Here is a 19,052-nt window from a genome sequence, read left to right on the forward strand (position 1 = left end):
GAAGGGTAGAACAGTGGTGTGGTAGACTCCCTGGTTTGGGGGCCCTAAAATGTATTTCCAAACACTCAGTGGAATTTCCCCAACCAGGGATAACATCATCACTTTCCAAGACTTCATAGCCTGGCAGAGAGTCTGCAGGTTGCATGAGAGGACAACGAGCGCTCTCTCTGGCTATATTCAGGACCCGGTGAGGTAATGTAAAAGGACAGTGGCCTGGGATGCAGGCTGCTCTGCCACCACTGACTTGCTGTGTGACACAGTATAGGTCCATGAACCACACTAAGCCTCAGTTGCCTCCTTCATCCAGTGGGGACAATATTACCTCGCCTGGTCACTAAATGGTAGCTGCTGGTCCCAGGTCTCTCATTTCCAAGCTATATGTCCCTCTCTCTCAGCCTATTTCCCCATCTGTGAACAAGGCAGAATGGTGAGGCTGTGTGCAGGGAAAGAATGAGAGAATATTCTCCAAGGGCTGTTTAGCTTTGACATCCCATGCATAAAACAACAGCCAGATTGGACTGTTGCTTAATTCTATCCAAACTGCCAGATAGGCATTTGAATAAGTAATCTAATATATACATTTTTATTCTATTCAATATTCAGGTCTTCTCCTGGCTGGAATGAGTATTCAGAATGATGATTGCTTCGAAACATACCATTCCAAATACGAATGAGGATATTTTTGCAATATTCAGTTCAACAAGGATAGGGAGGTATGAGATTAGGTTCTGCAAATAATCACACATTTCACATCTTGGATGCCTATACACATACTTACTACATGTCTTTCTTCATAACCTTGGAAATGCAAATCCCTGTACTCTTAGAGGCTTCAGCAACCCTCTTGTGCTGTCAATTCCCATGTGAATACAGTAGAGCAAGGCAAAAAGATGTGACCTTTCACCTGGTGTTTGTTTGAGGCTCAGCTACAACATCCTCCCCACCCAATAAGCTGTGATCTCATGCTCCCTCATGCTCCAGCAGGGACAGAGAGCTCACTACTTCTCAAAGCATCTAATCCCACCCATGGGCACCTTTGACTTGGGGAAATAGTCTCTCTAGTTGAGAAATCTGCCTACTACTGGTGTTCCTACATCGATCCTTGTTCTGCCCTCAGATATTCTTGCAGAGATTGAAGGCAATGACACTATTTCTTTCACCAAGTCAGCTTTTCCTGAACTGAATCCCTACTCCCTCCAACCAGAAAACTACTCTTCCTTTGTCCCCAGCACAAGACTCTATAGGGATGAGCCTAAGGACACCAAGAGCAAAGGTGAGCTCAAGATGTCCTGGTGAATTCCTTTTTGTCTGGCTTCCTGCGCCATTGAGTAAGAGAGAATTAAGCTTTTAAAGTAACAGGGAAAAGTAGCTGATTCTGAGGAATCTTTTGCCAAGGATTTTCAGGAAACAGAAAACATTGGGGTGCCAGGGTGGCTCAGTTGGTTAAGCATCTGACTTCGGCTCAGGTTATGATCACACAATTTGTGAGTTCGAGTCCCACATCGGGCTCTGTGCTGACAGCTCAGAGCCTGGAGCCTGCTTTGGATTCTATGTCTCCCTCTGCTTGTTCTCCACCCTTCCCCTGCTTGTTCTCTCTCACTCTCTCAAAAATAAACATAAAAAAAGAAAGAAAGAAAACACCACTGGGGAAGGAAGATTTTGGATTACAGCATGAGTGTTACCCAGAAACTGTTTGCAACCAGCATGGCACCCACCTCAGAAGGTGTGTGTATGCAGGTGTGTGAAGTACAAGTGCTTACACAGTGAGCACCTACTCATCTACTCAGCTGTGCCCTGGTAGGGTCAGTACAGAATAAGTTGCTCACTTGGGCAATTGTCACATGTCTTCAAGATTCACTCAGTCATCACCTCTTCTGGGCAGCAGTCCCCGACATGCCCTCTTAACTTTAACCAACCCTGCACCCCCATGAAGCTTTCTGCACTTTCCTCTATATTGTCCAGTTCCCTGCCGGTCTGTCCTCTTGGACAGTGGTACCTTCTTGAGGATGCTGACTGTGTCTGATTCGCCTTTGTCTCCCTGGGCCTGGCAAGGCATCGGTGCTTCATACATATTGATTGCAGGAATGTTGTGTGGAAAGGTGTCTTAATCCTATTCTGGGGTTCTTACCACTGTCTCTGCTGCCGTGTTTCTCTTTCCTTACTTATAAGAGGCTAACGTGATACAAATTAAATAGAGTATAATCCTCACAAGATGTGGACATCTGTAGGGTGAATCACTTGGATAAGCTCATGGTATCCATGCTTCTGAAAGTGCACCAGCCTTTCTGTGAGAGGTGGAAGTTGGGGTGGATAGTGCTATTTCTCTATCCTTCGTCTACCCTGAGCTGACTGTTCCCAGCCCTGATCTGCTGTCCTCCCCTGCCTGGCCCCTCTGGAGCAGCCATTCCTCTGGAGTTGACACTCAGATTTTCCTTCTTTTCTGCCAAGTCACAGCTTTTGGATGCGCCCTATGCAGATGTGTAGAATTCTTGCACACATCTGCATATCAGAGGGGCAGGGAAAGTTGCTTGGCAAGAGGCCCTGGCTCAGCAGGAGTGCTCTGCTGGCAAGCCTCAGTTGTGAAAGGATCTCTCTCTGTGCTGTTCTTGGCCAAGGAACTCAGCCAGAGACTGGGCTGGTCAGGACTGGGCTTTGTCCTACCCAGGGAAGACCGCAATATGGTGCATTTCTGGGGGCACAGGAAATTGCAACATCTTAGTCTCCCCTGAGGAGATTAAGAAAATGAACGGACAAGTCTTAGGGCAGAGAATGGGTGTCTCAGGCAATGGCACAAAAAGAAGGAAAATGCATTCATTTAGCTATTGATTTAATAAGAACAGCTCAACGACCCCATTTGTAGAGGGTCTGCTTTGTGCCAAGCAGTACAAGACAGTGAGTTATTAAATATGGGGGTCTGCTTCCATCTGAGACCTGCCACTTTCAAGGTCTGAGACCTGGGGTAAGTCCTTTAACCTGTTTTGGTATCAGTTTACACATCTGTAAAATGCAATGATAACTGTACCTGCTGCAAAAGGTTGAGGGGAGGATTAGATAAGATAAACTCAACAAAGCACTTAACAGAGCATGTGATAAGTGTTTAGTAAACATCAGCTCTTTTTGAGTACTTTGTTTACTTTACATCCACTATGTGTCAGTCATCATACTGGGTACCCTAAATATTTTGTCATATTTATTTCCCACAGTAAACCTCCAAGACAGGTATTATTATCCCTGTCTGCAATCAACTAAACTGAGGCCTGGAGATGTTAAGATACTCCTGAAGGTCACACACCACATGAAAGGGCTGACAGATTTAACTTTCAAGGCCATGGGAAGCCAGATGCAAATGTCACTCAGGAGGCAGGGCCAGAGTTGGAGAGTCCCAGGGAAAGAAGGCCTAAGCCTGTATGTGGGCCAGGGTAGCAGAGGAAATCAGATTCTTGTCCAGAGTGGTTGACAGCACAGCTGGAAATAATGTGCTGAATGTCAAATCTGATGGGTGAAGCAGAAGAAGAACAAGGAGAATGAATGGTGTGGATGGCAATCAGCAAAGGCAAGAAACAAGACAATATGGGTTCCTCGGAGGAGGGGAAGGCCATGGCCAGTGAGTCACCATAGAGGAGAGTGAGTGTGCCAGAGCTGGCTGGCCTGGGTTAGGCACTTTCCCTCCCTGGACCTGTAGAAAGGGGTAATAATTCTTAGGTCCCAGGGCTGAGGTAAGAACTAAATGAAGCGCTGCACAGAAAGCTCTTTTCATAATGTTTGGAACCTGTGAAGTGTTTAACAAAGGATCTGGAAAAAAATATCCAGACTAGTATTTGGAGAATACATTTCAGAAAGAGTAAGAGAGGTCATTTTATTCATCCTTTACCAGTGAGGGTCCCAGCTTCAGTCTATTGTGAAGGATGGTTGGGGCCAACTCTTGCAGAGGTCTGATCAAGGAAGATCCTTGGAGGCCTACATCAGCACAAAGGGGACATGTGCTAGCCCTGCTTTAGGGAAGGAGGAGGGTGACAGTGGGGTATATGACTGGTGGACCTGTGACTGAGTCCCAGGAAGAAAGGGTTGCAGGTAGAAGTTGTTTCTAAAAGGGCCACAGAGCTAGGAATGTAGAGAGGGGGAAATGAACATTTTCCCAATTTTTGGACTGAAAAGCCTGCAGTTTCAGTTGCTATAGTATTTCTTGTCCTGGAAGCTTGATATAAGCAGAAAATACCTTTGGTTGGTCATCAGATTTCTCCTAGTGGGTGTTGGGACTGACTAGGGTGGAGCACTCTCAATTACAGGAAGTAGGAAGTAGGGAACCTCATGGGCGGGGCTGAGCAGGAAAGAAGCAACACGGTAGATGGCATGTAAAGTGGAATGCATCCTTTGTGAGTTATGTGTGATGTCACTTTGAGACTTCCAGAAATAACTAAGCAAGACTTTGAAGGAGCCTGGAGTCCTGCATTGGCAGGTAGGGGCATAAGCCAGCAAATCACAGGTGAATACCATAAATGGGACCCCATTTGTGTCCACAGGCTGAGGTGGTCTGGGGACACATCATTACACACTCTTTACTCATAACCCAAATAGTTCCTAGGGGTCTGAGGTTATCTCTGAAGATAGGTATGCTTATATTTCTTTTATGTATTTCTTCCCTTACTTCTAACATCTTGATGGCTAATAAGATGGCTAATAAGATCCTCTTGTTGTAACCTTGCAATATCCCCCAAATTCACTTCCTCCCTATTTCTCCAACTTCATTCTCAGTGCATGAGGAATAGGGCCCACTTTTCAGTGATTGAGGGTGGTGGTAAGAGCTAATCTATGCCTATTATTATGTTAAATGCAGGAAATATAAGAATCAATAGAGCACAGACTTTTTCCTTAAGGATTTATGAGCCGATTTCAACCATTCATCTGAAGACTCCTCAAAATTGTCAAAAACTGAATGAGTTCACTCACTCATTCATTTAATCAATGAACAAACATTCTCTGGGCACTCTGCCAGGATTGGTGCTAGCAGCTGGGGACACATGGCCCTTGGGTCCTAAGGCCTTAAGATCCTTATGATCTAGGGAGACAAATACACAATAGAGGGCTGTGCAGTTAAGCTGCACTATTGACAGTGGTCAAGCTGAAAGAACAATGGAGATCATTTCTATGAAAAGACATTCCTTAGGTCATTTGCCCAATAATTTCCTTTCCTCATCCTCTCCCTTGGAAGATGTGTCTGAATAATATGGGTAAGGGAGGGACACTGGGGAGGCAGTGTGGAGTAAGGGAAGGAGCACAGGCCATGCAGCTAGATAGTTGTGGGTTTCAGTACCCAGATCTGCCATTTGTTAGTTATCTGAACTTAGTCATTCACCTCTCTAAGTTTCAATTTTTTCATGTGTAAAAAGGGCATAATTTACATAAAGCATCTTGAATAGTCCTGGGCACATAATAGGTACTCAGTAAATGGAAGCCATTTTTATTTTATCCCAAATTTCAGGTTGTTAGTGTCAACAAATAAATGAACTTTACTATGATGAGCTATTGAAATTTTACAGTTTATCTCCCAACGACTTAGCCCAACCTATACTAACCAACACAAATGGCTTAGATATGGCCTTGCCATGTTCACCCATCTAAGGCAACCAGTTGAGATCTGCTTACTCAGTTCATTTTATTTGTTTCTCTTTCAAATTCCAAGTATTTATTTTATTTTTATTTTTTTACATTTTTTTAACAATTTATTTATTTTTGAGACAGAGAGAGACAGAGCATGAACGGGGGAGGGGCAGAGAGAGGGAGACACAGAATCCGAAACAGGCTCCTGGCTCTGAGCTGTCAGCACAGAGCCCGACGCGGGGCTCGAACCCACGGACCGTGAGATCATGACCTGAGCCGAAGTCGGCCGCTTAACCGACTGAGCCACCCAGGCGCCCCCAAATTCCAAGTATTTAATTTGACCTTTGGAGGATTCTAGTTGGCAAAAGGTCCAAGTTTTCCCACAGGCTGACTGTCTGCTGTGCTTGGGCCCAGTCCCTACATATGGACTGGGACAATAATACTTGAAACTGATCCTTCAAGGAGGCCCTCTCCTTCCCTCCCCCTTTTCCTCAGCTCTCTGTAAAGCATCAAGAATAAACAAGAGCACATGTGGCAGGAGCATGCCTCTCTCTATGGCTGTGTTCCAACAGATGGGACACAAGAGGTAACCCTCTGGAGCCCTGATTATCAGCAGACTGGGGATTGGCAATGGGGGATAGAGATGGTGGGTAGATGGAGGAAAGCTCAAGTTATTCAGGTCAAAACTGTCTGTGCTATGGAGTCCAAGAGCTGAGAGGGGCTTCTAAGACCACTTGACACTGACACATAATTTTTCTGTGACAGATTGGGGAAGAGAGGCATCTAGAGGTATCTACAGCCACCAGCCCTCTAGTGACAAAGCGAGAACCTCAGACTCAAGTCTCCAACATTCCAGTCTGTGCCTTCTTCATGTTCCTGGGCAGCTTTGTTCAAGCATCTATAATGGCTTCCTATTTCTAACTGTACCAAATTAAAATGTTCTGGCGTGGCACTTAGGGTCTATGAGATCTGATCCTCACTGTACCTTTCTAGCTTTCTTTCAAACTCAACAGACAACTTGGACTGCTACTTCCTGATCTTGAAAATTTGATACAAATTTTCCCCTATGTTGTTTAAATCCCCCTTTACTCTGGTTTCTGTTCTGGGATCCCTGGTTCTTACTAAGTGTCTTCTTGGTTCTGTCCTGTCCTGACCACTTTGGTCTCTGGCTGAGGTTCAGCCTTCTTCATTACAATGCCATTTGGAGGCTCATTTAGAAGGGCACATTATGCTGTGTCAGATGAGGCAGCTGGGGAGTGGGTGGGACCTGATGTTAGAGACTTCTACTAGCAGAGTTGACTCAGCAGTGTCCAGGGCATGGCTATCTCTGACACCTGAGAACAGATGCCAAGAAGGTCTGAAATGAAAGACAAGGCTAATATATGGGAGATGATCTGGAAGCTCAGGCAGGAAGGTAAACTGAGGAAAGTCTGTCGGGAAGTGAGGGTAGCATGGCCAAGGAAAGTGGTGAGAGGCTACTATCTGAAGCTCAGTCAGAAAATAAGTGTGGGTCGTCTTGTGTTGCTGGGACCTTGTAGGAGAGGAATTGCTTTTGAGGGCATTAAAATGGAGAGATGTTTCAAAGGGATGAGTTAGGACAGAAGAGGGGTTTCCCAAGGCTAAGAGTTGCCCAGAGGAAGCTACAAAGTGGAGTCAGGGATGGGAATGTACATGATACCATGGGGGAAGAGGTTGGGTGTGATTTTAGAATGAATAGCAATTTTGGTGGCTATAGGCTCTAATGAACAGAAGTAAGAGGTAGGTTAGGAGGTTCATCTTAATTTACAATAAGGACTCTGGATCAGACATTCCTTTCTATTTCCTCCCTCCTGGGTAATACTACACTGGACCAGACAAATTCATCATTTCCCAATTTATTCATTCATCAAACACTCCCTGCTCTGTGCCAGATCTTGGTTAGAAACCGGGGAAACAAAGTAAATCATACACATTCTCTGCCATCATGGATTTTGTTTCTTGGGGAAAAACATTCACATAAACTCAAAAATAATATGGAGTGGTAAGTATTGTGAGAGGCAGAAGCCAAGGGGGAGTGGAAGCAGAGAGGAGGAACCTGACCCAGCCTGGAGGCAGAGTAGGGATAGGAGGATAAAAGCTTCCAGAAGAAGGTAATGTCAGCTGAGGGATAAAGAGAATTAGATATGTAAAGAAGAGATAGTGTCAGATTGTTGTAGAGAGACACAGGCAGGCTTGGGAGATGACCTGGCAGAAAACCAAACTAAAATAAAAATAAAAACAAAAACCCCTCAGTTCACAAGCAGAGTTCAGTGATGATAAGACTGAGCAGATAGTTCTCAGATGTCTAGATCAACAAGCACATGGCATTGGGAAGATCTGAACTCTTGGCTGTGGTTCAAGAGAAGAGAGAAGAGATTATAGGACCCAAAGAAGAGATTCTAGGCCCCATTTAAAGGAAGCCAAGGTTTGATGGCAGAAGCTTCTTATATTATCTCATTTACTCTTTACCAGATTCACAATCTGGTTTCCAGGGTTTGGGACCAAAACTGCAGTTAAGAATAAGATTCTGTTTTACTTCTGATGGGTCAGACTTTGTGTATTTCCCTCCCTTGGAGGCTTGGTGGGAAGGAATGACTGATCATGGAGCAGAAGTGGGAGAGAAAGGTGTGTCCTAGCACTAGAGTTACTACCCTTCCTTGTGAGGACTTCTTTGCTCCTTTCCCTCTGGGTCTAACAGGGATACTGTGGGCAGCTTTTTCTAGAAGCCAAGCTCAGGGCACTAAAGGAATCAGAGGAGGACTTTCTTTCTAGAAAACTTGAGCCTCACAAGCTTGGGATAAAAGAACTCACACTTCAGTTCAGTTCATCTCAGGAGAGTTCTGCACTGAGATTTGGAGCCAAAGTCCCAGGTAAGAATACCTAACTTGTCCTTCGTTATGAATATATTTCCTCAGGGAGAGTTGGCTGCGATGAGGTTGGACATGTATATTTTGAGTCCCCTGGGGAAATGCTACCACAATATCTCAGGAACACCTTCAGCAATATTGTTGTCTATTAGTGTCCACCAAAGACTGATTATCTCCAGTTCCCTGCCAACCTCCTCCTTGGGACTTAGAATCTCTTAGCTCTTCTCTTGAACCCCAGCTAAGAGTCTAGACTTTCTTGATGCCATTTGTGTCCTAGTATGGATAACTAAGAACTACCTGCTTGATTTTTCTCCATCACTGAGATCTGCCAGTTTGCTGCTCTTATTGGGGCTCCAGATGCAGAACACTGTAATGATGATGGTGATTTCCCAAACAGCCAGGTAGAGAGTACTTGACCTCTTGTTTGATCACATTCTTCCATTCCCTTTTCCTCCACTCCTGAAAAGACTGTGAGCTGAGTCGAAGACAGTTGACCAGGGTGGGTGAATTACCAAGGTAACAGCAATAATGGCCATTTGTAGAGCACTGTGGCATACTAGAAAAATCGTCAACTGGAGTCAAACAGAATAAATTTTGAATCTGTGCTTGGCTACTTACAAGCTGAGTGGCTTTCAACAAGTCACTTCACCCTCCTCAGACTCAGTTTCCACATTTGTAAAGGTAAGGGTAGTAATTCTACCAGATAAGACCTTTGCGACAATAAATTGTATTTAATTCCTTAAGGGCTGAGTCCATAGCTATATTCTTCCTTGTACCCTCAGTAACTACAGAGCAGCTGGCATACAATAGGTGAATAATAAGTGATAGCAGTTATTAATATTTATTTGAGAAAGAATATATTCTGAACAGCCAGGTAAATCAATAAAGGGGAGGAAAAAAAAGGAAAGAATCATCTTGTTGTTCACTGTATGGACCCAGAAATCACAGAGGCAGATGGGTTAAGAGTTCAAGGCGGTTCTAATTACAACACTAATATTATTAGCTGTTAATCATCTGCCTGTTGCTATCATCTCTGCTCAGAGTCAGATATGCCCTTTCTTTCTTTCTTTAAAGCAAATACTGGTTCTCTAGGACATCTTTAATATAATTAATATATTTCATTACCTCTGTTCTGGCATTAGCTGCTCAAACTAAATAAAACATGGGTAGGTTTCAGCCACTCAATTGAAGAGCGTGGTGTGTGTATATGGTGGGGAGGGAGAGAGAAAGAAAGAGACAGAGAGAATAAGAAACAGAATGAGAGGGAGGGAGAGAGAGAGAGAGAAAGGGAGAGAGAATGTGGTCAGTTCTGTTGGTTTATGGAATTTGCTATGTTAAATGCTTTGTCGGGGTAGCAGTGGTTGGGTACTGGGGAGTTTGTGTATAAGTTAAGCAATGGGGGTAACCTTTGAAAAAGTTGCTTTTTGGGTGGCCAGGTGAAATTTGAAGTCCCTTAACCAAATCTGAGACCACCCCTTTGTGGCTGAACAACCAGATTTCACTCTGCCAAGTCAATCTTAAAAAACAGCTTAAATAGAACTGTGGAGGGGCCTGAACTTCACATTCAGGCCTTTGTGGGAAGGAAATGACGATTTTTTCTCTGTTGCATGAGGTGTAATAGTGTCTTAAGTATCTTTTAACCATATGACCACCCAGGTAGGAAACTGCAGAGAAAGCAATGTGTTCCACCTTTGCTAGGCTGTTACTCCAAGGTTTAGGGATCAGCATTCATTTCCCTAGTGGGTTCTGAGAGCTGGTCCTTCTAATCAATAAGCATGAAACCTCCGGCACTTTTGGACTTTTGCACCATGGAAGATGTTTCTTCATGCATGCGTGCATTCATTCCACAAATATTTGAACACCAACTATATGCCCAACAGAGAGATTAATAAAATATGGTTGTCAGTAAAGAGCCTACAGTCTAATGAAAGAAAAAGACATTGTAATATAGCATGATACTTGCCAAGATGGAGGTTTAGGCAAATCCTGCTACAGGAATACAGATGTGCCTAATATGCCCAGGAAAGGAGGGGCTCAGGGAATGCCCTCAGAGGTCCTAAGGATGAAGAGGAATTAACCAGACCAGCAGGTGTGAGGGATATCATTTGAGGCAGTGGGACCAGCATATGCAAAAGCCTGGAAATGAGAGAGAACTTGATCTATTCTAAGAATTACAAATGCTTGGGAATAGTTTGAGCACAGAGAGAAAACTGAGTGGCAGATAGAAAAACTGAGGCTGGAAAGGTATATGCCCAAGTGCTTTCTTGGTAGCCAGGGACTAGCATCCCTCCTCACCTCGCCCTCAACATATATGTGACATTTTGAATGCCACTTTTTCCTGCTTCTAAGGTTTCTTGGTCACCTGGGATAGTGCTCTGTTAAGTTTAGGAGCTCTCAACCTGTCCACTTAAAGGGAATTTATTTGACTTGACCAACTTCCAGAATCAAACGAAATAGTGGATATAAAGAACTCAAAGTATTCCAATCACTCCATAGAGTCAGACCTGGTTTATTACCCAGCTTTGCCATTTAGGGCTATGTGAACTTGGGAAGGTTATTTAACTTCCCTGAACTTCAGTTTCTTCATTTATCAAATGAGTATGAATATGGAGAGGATTCAACAACATAATCTGCTATCATTCTATTTGTAAACTGAAGCGTGCTGCCTCAGTGAAAGGGTCTATTAGTAATAATTAAGATTCATCTCTAATTCACCACGACCCCTATTCCACTTATGCATATATCTGGATCAAGTTCTTCTTTTTCCTACACTGCTCAGGTTGGGCTCTCCCACCAGCTGTGGTCAGCTAGAATCCCAGCTGACCAAACTGACTGGCTCTCTGCTGCCCCCACCTGTCTAGAGCCAGGATCCCACCAGAGTCTAGGACCAGAAGCCCAGCTTGGGGTTGTTTGGGCCTCCCTTTCACATTCCTGATAGGGCAGGAACAGAGAGGACAGCACCCAGGTACCAACCTCAGCCCATAATCCTTCCCAGTGTGTGTTTATGTGTGTTTGAAGAGGCACCTGGGAGATGTAGGCCCATTTTGGGTGGGTAGCAGGCAAGAGACCAAGACATTCCTTTTCTGTCCAGAGCCTAGGTGACTTCTTGAGCACCTTATAGTCTACAGCTACAGCAGGAATGTTCCAGAGATTAGGCCAAATTCATATCTGAGAGGCAGATTTGGAAAGGACATCATCCTTCTTCAGAAGCAAATGATTTCACCAGCTCCATCTTCCAGCTGTGCAAATTGGTTAATTACAAGGGCTGTAATTTGCAATCAATATTATCTCCTTGGCATCTACTTCACTGAAGGCAAATATTTATGGCCACATTTGAGAAAGGGCACATTGTCTTAATCAGGGGACATAAACTGAACACTGGGATAAGTGACTCTTTCAGCACTGATGTCAGTTTTTGCTTTTTTCTCTAAGATTTGGGGGAGAAAACACAGGCAGATCCTAGATCAAGGCTCTGGTTTTCACTGGATAAAAAAACCACAGGCACTGATCCCAAGGAACACATTCTAAACACAGAGAAATGCTTTATGCACAAAGATGCCTGTCATAGAATTTTTAAAAATATAATGGTGAAAAACAGTAACTTAAATATTCAATAGGAAGGTGTAAATAAGTTGTTATGCATTCACTTAATGAAATTTTATCCAGCCATTGTGAATAATGGTAATAAAGGGGTGCTTGGGAAACTCAGCTGGTTGAGCAACTGAGTCTTAATTTCGGCTCAGGTCATGATCCCAAGATTGTGGGATCAAGCCCCGCATCAGGCTCTGTGTTGAACATAGAACCTACTTGAGATTCTCTCTCTCTCCTTCTGCTCCTCTCCCCCACTCACACTACCTCTCTAAAAGAAAAAAAAAAAAGAAGAAGAATGGTAATAAAGAACTACATTGTGATGTTAAAACAAGCAAACAAACAAAAAGGGCAAGAAACAAAATGAGGTAGGTGTTCAACATCTTCTTAAGACTATGCACAGTAAAAAAGCCTGGAAGGAAATACATCAGTATGGCAGTGGTGGTAGTCCTTGAGCATGTCACCTATTTTTTCTTACATATTTTTTGAATGAACATATGTTAATTTTATAATTAAAAAATCATTTTAAAAGGCAAGCAGAGGAATGGTTGATCATACTGGCAACTTCACGAAGTCACTGTATTCCACATCCTGGAGTGAGGAAGCCAACTTCCATTGTGGAAATATATTTTCACTTGGTCAGCACATAAGTATGATGACTCCATATGGCAGGCCCCACTACCAAATGCTTATCTTTGCCTTCAAGTCTTCATGAAATAACTGGGAAAGGTCAGCCTTCCTACTATGTCAAAGAGCTTAATATGGAGTGCTAGGGGAGCATACAGCAGGCTCCTAAACCAGCCTGAATGGTCTGTGAGGACTTCCTGGAGGTGTTAACATTCAAAATAGATTCTGTAGGATACGGAGGCAGAGAAACAGAGAAAGAACATTTGAAACAAAGAAAACAGGTTAAAAAAGGTATGTGACAGAACCCGTTTGGGGAATGGTACTTCATTGTGGTCGAAATGCTGGGTGCACAGGAAAAGAGTAATATAAAGGGTCCTCAGGCCAGATTCTGAAGGGCCTTGGGTGCCAATATAAATCAGCCCTTCTCTAAGAAAGGATGGAGAGATGAGGGTTTATCCTGAGGGCAATAAGGAGCCATTAAAAGAGTTAAGCAGGGACAGGAATTGGTCTGAACTGTGCACCAAGAATGTCTCTCTGGCTGCATTATGAACATGGGAACACATGTGAAGGATAGATTTGTGGGGGACAGAGGTAGAGACTGAAGGTAGAGAGACCAATGTGGGGACTATAGAAGTAGTTCTGGTTAAAGATATAAAAGTGTGAGCCAAGGAATACTAGACTTACAAGAGCTCTTAGAAATCTTCTATCTCATGCCTGCATCTGACATTGAAAAAAAAAAAGCATGTTTTTGGATGAGTTTAACATTTCAATCAATAGACCAAGTAAAGCAGATTGTTTTCCCTAATGTGGGTGGGCCTTATCTAATCATTTGAAGGTCTAAATAGAACAAAAGGCTGACTCCTTCCATCCCTACCTCCCAAATAAGAGAGAACTCTTCCTGCTTGACTGCCTTTGAGTTGGGACATCAGTTTTTTCCTGCCTTTAGACTCTGATATTGGCTTTTCCTGGGTCTTGAGCCTGCCTGCCCTACCTACCTTTGGACCAGAATTACACCATCAGCTCTCCTGGGTCTGCAACTTCCCAACTGAAGATCTTGGCACTTGTCAGTCTACATAATCACATGAGCGAGTTCCTTATAACAAATATCTCCAATGATAGATAGATAGATAGATAGATAGATAATAGATATAGATAGATCTATTGGTATTGGTTCTGTTCTTGTAATTAGACTCCTATTAATACAGCCTATGATCAAACTGATCCTTCTGGCATCCATATTACCTCACTGGCACCAGATTTACCCGACCAGTGGCAATTCCCTTATTGTCTATACCAGCTCTTCTGACATCGGAATTTCCAAGATTCTAGAGGGACAAAGTTTTGGTTTCTGAATACATTTAATTATTCACTACATGGTTATCCATTAGTAGAGCAAAGGTTTCCTTCTTTCTGATAGCATGTTTTTTAAGTAGGCACAGTCGGGAGACAAATCCTAAGAAGCAATTTTGCTTTCTCATCATTGTCTATCACCTCTGGTTCCCTCTGTTATGTCCAGCCCTGCTCAGTAGGCTAGAACACAGTGCCAAATAATTAACCAACTTGCCCTGCTAAGTAAGCCAGCCCTACCTGAAGACAAGCACACGTTCAGAGGTTGGCTAGACTGTGGCACCAGGGCAAAGGTCAGCTGGGGCAGACTGAAGACTCTGCTGATCAAAGGTACAGATCATTGCCGATCACCTTCCCTGGTTCTGTCCTTCTCCACTCCCCAAGTCCTCTGATTAGAATGTACTTCCCTTTTCTTGTCTGCCTGATGCCCAGCTCCAATGCTTCCTATTCTAGATAGAGCTTCCTGCTCCCTCCTTTTTGTTCATGCAGCACCCTGAACACATTTCTATCCAAGCATGACTATTACATTTCTTCACTTCTCCTTTTCTTCCTTTGGATTTTGTCGAGGTCAAGAATCAACACTGATTCTTCTGTATTTCAGTGCCCAGAACAAAATATGAAACAGAAGATGCACCAAAGTGTATAAAATGCATGAATGAATATTTGAATGAATGAATAAGTGATTAATAATTTGAATTTCAGTTCTGCTTATTTCATCTCTGAACCAAGGCACCACTGTTAGGCCTTAATTTTGGCATCTATAGAATGGGACTGTTTGCTTTACAGAATTTTTACAAAGGATACATGAAAGAAAGGGGATGGTGGGACTGTGCAGTCACTTAGAAAAGTTGTGTGTATGCAGGGGAGCACGCCTGTCAGCCACTGGGGTAGTTAGGTACTTTCTCCTGAGATGTGTCAAATCTGTAAGCCCTCCAATCTTTCTTTCTTCCTGCTCTCCTATTTTGACTGAAAACTCAGTATATGTCAGGCACTGGGGATACAATGGCAGGAAAGCCAAACCTATTTTCTGCTTTTAAGGGCTCACAGTGAGGGTGTCAGATATAAAATGGCAATCACAATCAATCATGCCAAGAGCTAGGACCCAAAAAACATAGGGGCTGGGTGAAGGGCATTCACCATAGCCCACATGGTCAGAGCAGACTTCCCTTAGGATGACTTAACCTCCCATAAATAGGAGTTGGTTAACTGAAGATCGAGGATAGACCCGTTTGGAAGAGTAGAAATGAGAGAGAATAGAAGATGCTGGGAAGCTCACAGTGTTAAGTATTAGGTGAGGTGAAGTGTTAAAAGAGGAGATGATGAGTGGGTATCTGTTAAAATATAACACTGGAGGAGCAGACAGGGGCCAATCACATAGGGCTCTATTAGCTGTGGTGAGGTATTGGCCTTTACCTATAGGTCAGTGGGGTTGGGGAATGAATCTCACATGAGGCTGAGTTACCTTAGGGAGCAACATGCCCACAATTGCTCCTTAAAGAAGTGAAGCAGGAATCCCATCAGAAGGAAGCAGCTACTGGGGGGAGGCTCTGGACTTGCCATCTTTGGGGTAAAAGCTAAAGGCTGGGGAGCCTGGCCTAGAGATGAGAAGACTCCGTGGTCAGCCAGGTTGCTGGCTTCACGTGTGAGGGGCTTCTGGTGGAGAGGAAGTAAATGTGTGTTGTGTGCTCCAGCACTGCTAGGACCAGTGGCTGTGACTGGCTGGCTTGGAGTCTCAGCCCTGCCACTTACTAGCTCTGTCAACCTGGCAACTGGCTTAACCTCAGAGAGCCTCAGTTTCCTCATGTATAAGATGAGAACTGTAATGCTGACTTCAGCACAGTGCTGTAAGGATTTAATGTGAAGATGCACATCAAGTGTCCTGCACATGTTTGGCACGTGGGAGATGAACATGTGAGGCGCCTCATGACTCTAAACATAAATACTGTGATCGGGTGAGAAGCACGTTGGCAGGGGGAACGCAGAGGGAGGAGGGAAACAAAAATACTTTCAGCTTCGAACACAAAAACAATTCCGTTTGCTTCCTATTTTGGGAATTGCTGCGGAGGCCAGGAGGGAAGGAAGGATCCCATTTTAGTGCAACCCGCCTTCTCACTGGGGCTGTGACTTCCAGTACTCCAACCTGCTTCTCGAATCAGCTTTATGAAAGATTTGGTTGCCGAACTGACCCAAGGGGCATCAGAGATTTCCTTCAAGGATCACCTTAAATATCCTGCTTCAGAAAAGCCCTCCCTGATGACGGAACCCATCCAGGATCTCCTGGTGGATTATCTTATTATAGCACATATTTTTCTCTTATTATAGATTGGCCTTATATACTTGTGTGATTGTTCGATGCCTTTCTTGTCGCCCAGGGAGGCAGAGGCAGTTTCTGAGCTCTCTATTGTATTCTCGGTATCTGGAGCAGTACCTGACACACAGTAGGCACTTTATTTACTGATGGACTAAAGGAAGAAGTACATGAATAAATGAACAAGCAGGAACCAAGGGGACAGGGAATTTTTGGCAGAGAAAACCATGAGCCAAGGCACACATGTGGCAAAATGCATTATCTATTTAAGTGGCAGGTGATAAGCTGAGTATGTCTAAGAGATAAAGATGGAAAAGTCTTTTGGGGCAGAGTGTTCTGCTAAGGACAATGAGCTGTCTCCAGTGGGTGACAGGGAGACCCTGAAGGTACAAAAGCAGGAAGTCTCTGTGCTGGTGACATAGTAAGGGAGAGATTGGACAGGCTCCTTCCCTGCTTCTGGAGTCTGTGACTTGGTCCTCTGTTCTGTTCAGGACCTTTGTTTTGGATTTCAAAGCCCTTCATCCTTCTCCAACCATTGTCCATGATTTAATTCTCCACCATTGCCCATGATTTAATTTGATAGAGCTTTTATGACAGATCCTTTACTGCATTTAAGACTCAACTTTCAGGAACAACTCCTTCCTCACAGTCCCAGATAATGAGAGTTCCTGTCATTCCCTAGATAACCCTTTTTTGCACAACCATGCTCTTAACTTGCTCTGGGCCAGCCTCTGTTCCCATCATCCTATTCTCTCATTCTGTAAAATGGGATTGGTGGAAAGTGTATCTATTCTCTCAGGGTTGGTAGGAGAATCAAACATGATAAAGGGTGTGAAAGTTTGCTGAATTGCACAGCACGGTCAAAGCCACATGCCATCACCATTTAGGACTGAAGCTGGTGCTCTAACATACATTAGCAAAACAGAAATCTGGGCTCCAATCCCAGTCCACCACCCCAACTCCTACCAAAAGCAAATTTGTGATGAGAGACATAGGCTTCATTCAGTGAGATTCCATAGTCCAAGGATCAGATTAACTGGCTAAGAAATTTCTAGAAACAGTCCCATAGCTGGAGAAAGAAGACATCAAGCAAAAGGAGACCAGGGACTTGAAGGTTGTAAATCTCTCTACCTAACAGGCTGAATAAAGGTCTAGGCAGGAGAAGAATAATTTACAACTCAAGCTTTGTCTTGCTCCTCTGAATTGTTTCCCTCTCTTGCTGCCAGAAAATAATGTATTGGAGCCCAACCTTCTGAACCCTAAAAGATTCCACAAATACTGAGGTTTTCTGGTCTAGAGGAGGCCCTCAAGGATCCAGTCTCCAATGTCTTCCCCACCCTCACCTTCCACTGCATAACTTCATACTCTCTCCTATTCCTATCACCCAAAGTCAAGGCACACTGGACCCTTTACCCATCCCCACCTATGTCCTCTACTCTTTCACTTCCAGGCCTCTGCACATGATGTTCCCACTGCCTGACGCTTTCTCCATTCTCCACCAATCAAGTCTTGGTTGCGCTTCAAGGTCTTCATCAAATGCTATTTCTTCTCAGAAACTTATTTTGATTTCTTAGGCGAAACTAATCCCTCTCCTTTTATTGCCTCCAGAAGACATTATTATATTGTACTTTTATTTGGTAGAAAGTCTGTTGTATTTGAATTTTAGTAGGCAGTTTCTATGTCCTCCTCCATTACATTGTATCCCTGTAACTAGTGCCTAGCACTAGTCTTCATATAGCTGAGGAGCTTGGTAAATACATGTTGAAGCAAATGAAAGAGAGGTAAGGAGGGAATTAGTTTTTATTATGTATCAAATAGCATGTTAAAAACTTTGTAGATATTGACTCTTCTAATCCTGGCTTTCTCCAGCTTCCCAGGCTATGGGCCTTCAAACACAGTCAGCATCCCTTGTCTATGCTGCAGAAATGCCCTTAAAGCCCAAAGGAGTGAAAGCTCTGGTATCTTATCTTTATATTCTCTGCTACCCTCCATTCTGCTCTCTGCTCTGGCTTTGGATTGCCTGACTCCATGTCCTGGCTCTTGATAACTGCCCCATGCAGTTATCAACTTCAACTTGAACTAATAATTCTCTCTTGAGTAACCATGATATACAGGTATGCCGTTCTACACGCTTCCCATTTGGGAAGCCCTCCTAGGTGCAGATGCAGGGAGGGGATAGTCTTAGCTGCACAGAATCACAACAGCTGGGAAATATTCTAGAGGCTAAGAGTTGAGACAAATCTCATATGGGGGGTAATCCCTTTATGAATGGAGCCACAAGGTGCTCCAATTTGGCCAATGCTTTGGCCAAAGCATCAGACAGTAGAAGAGAGAAACCAGAGTATCCCCCCATCCACATGGAGGTGTCTTTAGAAGTGGCTGTGTCTCCTCCATGGCTCTAAGTTCTGCTGGCCATGTGGCCACGATTCTAGCTTTCACTGGGTAACCAGTACCGCTTCCCTCCCTTTGACACTCCAGGCTAGGGTGGGAGTGTCTTATTGCTATTGCTAACCTCTGAGTTTGTTCTCCATTCTCTGTTTGATTTCTCAGCTGATACTTATTCCTTGCATTCAATCCTCTTTGTTTTAAATATTTGGAGTGGTTTCTTTTTCTTGGTTATACACTTACTAATACACCCAGATTTAAAGAAAATGAAACAAAATGGCCATCTTGCATAAGAATTAACTTATAATTAGCTA

General features: G+C 43.7%; 1 protein-coding gene and 1 long non-coding RNA gene across 3 annotated transcripts in view; one reads left to right on the forward strand and one right to left on the reverse strand.

The window, feature by feature from the left end:
- AGBL4 (AGBL carboxypeptidase 4) overlaps positions 1-19,052 on the reverse strand; it is a 1,479,620-nt gene that overhangs the window by 278,099 nt on the left and 1,182,469 nt on the right. The window lies entirely within an intron of this gene.
- LOC122480487 lies at positions 4,276-6,550 on the forward strand. Its single transcript, XR_006296582.1, has 2 exons — positions 4,276-4,456; positions 6,364-6,550. It is a non-coding gene; the product is annotated as an uncharacterized LOC122480487 (long non-coding RNA).

The sequence above is a fragment of the Prionailurus bengalensis genome, chromosome C1 (assembly GCF_016509475.1).
Source record: "Prionailurus bengalensis isolate Pbe53 chromosome C1, Fcat_Pben_1.1_paternal_pri, whole genome shotgun sequence".
In the NCBI taxonomy this organism is placed as follows: Eukaryota; Metazoa; Chordata; class Mammalia; order Carnivora; family Felidae; genus Prionailurus; species Prionailurus bengalensis.